Source organism: Perca fluviatilis, chromosome 7 (assembly GCF_010015445.1).
Source record: "Perca fluviatilis chromosome 7, GENO_Pfluv_1.0, whole genome shotgun sequence".
Classification (NCBI taxonomy): Eukaryota; Metazoa; Chordata; class Actinopteri; order Perciformes; family Percidae; genus Perca; species Perca fluviatilis.
In genome coordinates, this window is record NC_053118.1 from 28,657,160 (window position 1) to 28,662,079 (window position 4,920).

The following is a 4,920-nucleotide window of genomic DNA, read 5'->3' on the forward strand; positions in this document are numbered from 1 at the left end:
CAGTAAAGCACTCTGTGATTTATCTGTGAAAAGTGCTTTATAAATAAATGTTACTTACTTAATATAATTCAGATTTTACTGGTTTTCATTACCTCCAATATTAGTGACTTCTATGGCTGAAATTATGAGTTACATGCTTCTTTATGGGTCAAGAAAGTCTCAGGCTGATGACTACATTTCAACCCCCATTGACTGAACAATGACAATATGGTGTTATTGCTAAATGCCTCAATTACTGGAAGATTTTCAGTCTTGTTTGTTAGTTATCTGGATAACTCAAAGATTTCAGTTAAACTTGGTGGAAGGTTGGGTCATGGGCAAAGACACTTCGGTGATCCAACCAAAGCTGGACTGTAATTTAGAAAGTGGGCTACTTTAGACTTTAGTCCTTAACTCCTGAACTGTGAGGTGTGGAAGCAACATACTTTTGTCCTGAATTCTTTGGTGCAAATTTGTAAACAGATTTTCTGTCATTTTGATTTTGTGGCAAAATGACAAAATTCATCCGATCGTCCCCAAACTTGGTTCATAACAGTCAGTTTTTAATTTAACAATTAAAACTCTTGTTGCAACCAAATGTAGACAGCATGTGCACAAATCAACTCCAAGCAACCCAAAAAATGTTTAAAGTCTATCATCTATAGGTAGGTACAAGTCTGACTCACTTGAGATTTTGTACGGGTCATCCTTCCTTGATTTAGGTATTTTCCAAAAATCCTGATCTCTATCAGCAACTGTGTATCCATCAGTCTGTGTATGTATTTTTAAATAAATCTACATTATTGAAATAACACATTTTAATGGGCCAGTGTGTAGGATGTAGTGGCAGCTAGCAGGTGAGGTTGCAGATTGTAACCAACTGAATACCCCTCCCCTCACCCCTCCCTTCCCAAGCGCGTAAAAGAACCTACGGTGGCCTTTAGGAAATTTAAAAACAAGCCTGTGTTTGGTTTGTCCATTTTGGGTTACTGTAGAAACATGGCGGTGCATCATGGCGGGCTCCTATGTAGATGAAGGGCTCATTCTAAGCAAAAACACAACAATTCTTAGTTTCAGGTGATTACACCTTGAGTATTGTACAACCTTGGCCGATGTATTAGTTCTATTACCAAACAGCGTGCTTTGATCAGAGCCATTGAAGTGAAAGGTGAGGTAGTCAAATCTAGTAATAAACTAAGACAAAAAACATTTTGGGGCTCCTGCCAGGGTTATATCAACAAGAAAGAAACTAACGGTTACATCTGTATTGTCAGTTACCAACTATTTTCATTATTGATTAATCTGCTGATTATTTTCTCAATTCATTGTTTTGTCTATAAAACATTAGAAACCCGTTTTAAGAAAGTATGCCAGTCTCAAAAGGTGATGTCTTCACAAGTCTTCTTTTGTTTTACCAACAGTAAAGGTACCAATATACTAAAGGTATTTGAGGCATGGAAATGCTGGAACCATCATTTTTGCTCAAAAAATTACTTAAGCCGTGATTTGATTTTCAAGAGAGGTGCGGAATAATTTAATCAACCGATTAATCAACTACTGGTTTAAGATCACTTATCATAGCTCAGACACACAAAACCAAAGGTACTGTTTTTTATTCTATACTGACCCTTACAAAAACCACAAGTTTGTTTCACAGTGCGTCAGTTTGTTTTTGTGCAACTGCATCTGACTCCACCACCATCTAGTAATCTGCACACGGTGCCTTCAAACATCAACACTGCCGACTGCACTGAACTCTACGGAGTGTTTTTTTTGCTTTTGTTTAATCTGAGATCTACAGTCTGTCTTTGTCACAAGTTCAACACCATTCGCTCTCAAATGTTAGAAGTGATTTCCACATTAAGATAAGCTTCATTTTCTCAGTCAGGGGCTTATGTGTGGATCTAGAGATGGTAATCCTTCACTCTATCTAAAAGCCACAAACTGAGAGGAAGTGGGATGTGTGGTTTCCTCTGAAGAGTAAAGAGCCTCTGTTTGGGGTGTCTACTGGAATTTCTGCAGAACTCTAAGTGGGTAAGGTAAGATGGGCAAATGTTCATGCTCATGGGCTTTTCTCTGTAATTCCACATTCACCTTTCTTCTCAAATAAGTTACCAGGGTGACTCAAATAAGTTACCAGGGTGACTCTAGTGACGATGACCTGCTTTCGAAATAAGATGTCGAAGTATTTGTCTAAAGAATTCAAAAACAGCGTTTACGTAACAAAGAAAGTGGCAGGTAAAAGAGACAAATGTAAAAGAGCGAAAGGAAATGTTTCACTTTTAACAGTTGTTGTGGCTGTAAGCAGTCCAACAAAAAGTGCTGCCGCAAGGGACTAAACACTGAGCACTGCAGTTGCCAAATGTAAAGTTACTTTGTGAGTCGAAATAAGTGCGTTAGTCAACAGAAAGTGTGTCGCTCCCAGGCTCACCCCCTTGTTGTAAAAGCCCCAAAAAACCAGGTGAACAGGTGAAGCAAACAAATATGTTATCACTTACGCTCCAACCGCGATGAAAATGCCCACCACCTACAATATAAGTGCACAATATAATAATCAATAAATAATATAAATGAGACCATAAACAACATACAATATGTGGCTCAGTTGTAGGCCTACCTGTCATTGCTGTGCTTGATTTATTTATGAACACAGAAGGGTGCCGATGCTACCATGGCAACAAAACACTTAACGGATGACCTGACCTTGATGCCAAAAAAAAAATAGAGATAAATTATCGAGTGCTTTCATTAATTTAAAGGTCCCATGGTGTGAAAAATTCACTTTATGAGGTTTTTTAAAGTTAATATGAGTTCCCCCAGCCTGCCTATGGTCCCCCAGTGGCTAGAAATGGCGATAGGTGTAAACCGAGCCCTGGGTATCCTGCTCTGCCCTTGAGAAAATATATGATGTCATAAGGAGAAAGGTTACCTCCCCTTTATCTGCTTTGCATGCCCAGAGAATTTGGCCCGCCCATGAGAAAGAGAGAGAGAGACATCATGGCTTTCTAACGAGTAAAGTGGCAGTTGGTCAAGGCCACACCCCCACCCTCCACCTTGCCCCCCCCTCTCTCCTCCTCAATAGCTACAGACAGAAATGGCACATCCTAAGGAAAGCTCATTGTGGGACTGGCTCTAGTGGCTGTAATTCTGCACCAAGGCTGAATTTCGGGAAAAAGACTTCAGATACAGTATTAGGGGACCACTAAGGCCTATATAAAAGAGACTTCAGATACAGTATTAGGGGACCACTAAGGCCTATATAAAAGAGACTTCAGATACAGTATTAGGGGACCACTAAGGTCTATATAAAAGAGACTTCAGATACAGTATTAGGGGACCACTAAGGCCTATATAAAAGAGACTTCAGATACAGTATTAGGGGACCACTAAGGCCTATATAAAAAGAGACTTCAGATACAGTATTAGGGGACCACTAAGGTCTATATAAAAGAGACTTCAGATACAGTATTAGGGGACCACTAAGGCCTATATAAAAGAGACTTCAGATACAGTATGTAGGGACCACTAAGGCCTATATAAAAGAGACTTCAGATACAGTATTAGGGGACCACTAAGGTCTATATAAAAGGAGACTTCAGATACAGTATTAGGGGACCACTAAGGGCCATATAAAAGAGACTTCAGATACAGTATTAGGGACACTCACCGTCTAAGTATAAAAAGAGACTTCAGATACAGTATTAGGGGACCACTAAGGTCTATATAAAAGATACTTCAGATACAGTATTAGGGACCACTAAGGTCTATATAAAAGAGACTTCAGATACAGTATTAGGGGACCACTAAGGTCTATATAAAAGAGACTTCAGATACAGTATTAGGGGACCACTAAGGTCTATATAAAAGAGACTTCAGATACAGTATTAGGGGACCACTAAGGTCTATATAAAAGAGACTTCAGATACAGTATTAGGGGACCACTAAGGTCTATATAAAAGAGACTTCAGATACAGTATTAGGGGACCACTAAGGTCTATATAAAAGAGACTTCAGATACAGTATTAGGGGACCACTAAGGTCTATATAAAAGCATCCAAAGAGCACCATGTCATGGCACCTTTAAAGATGATTTGATTGAAACAGTCACGATATAATCAGAACAGGCTTTCATAATTTTCACTATCTTTAATTAATCATTCACAACACAAACTTTATTACATTTATCATCAAAGGAGTGTTGTTTTTTTTGTTATTTCCACCCTTGAGGCCACTTTCCTTAAATCATAATGCCAATTTGTTTTGTTGTGAATGATGAATTAAAGTCAGAGAAAATGATGAAACATGGCTGTTCTTTATCAAATCACGTCTGTTTCAATCAAATCAGCTTTAAATTAATCAAATCACTTGAGAATTTATCACTCTATTTTTCAATTCACATGCATTTTTTATCAATTAATTTTGTTACTTCCTCCCCTCGTACTGTGAGTGTGTAGCAAACTGGTGCTTTGAACTAACAGTATGATATGTCATGAGACAATATATTTTGACAAAATACAGTGTCTCTGGCAATGGCATGGCTTCTTAAAAATTAACACATCAAAATCCAATTGAAATTAATTAAATTTGGGTCAATTATTAAAAAAAAACAAAAAAACTTGACATTACTCCAATATATTATATCATGATGACCCTCTTGTGACTGGGCGCTGAATTGCTTTTAAGAAGTGGAGGAGTAGAAAGCGAGTCCTTATATTAAAAGATATTAGATGGTCTGTTAATGTTCCAAGATCTCCGACATTTTTTAAAGTTTAGAAATGCAACTAGAAGCATGTAGATTTCTTCAAATATTTGTTTTCTTAAAAACTTAAAAAGGACTATATACGTATTTGCTTGCACTTGACATGTACTGTATGTAATGGGATGCAGATTTGCTTCTGACCCATGCTCGACTTTGTTTTAAAATACAGAACAGCAACAAAA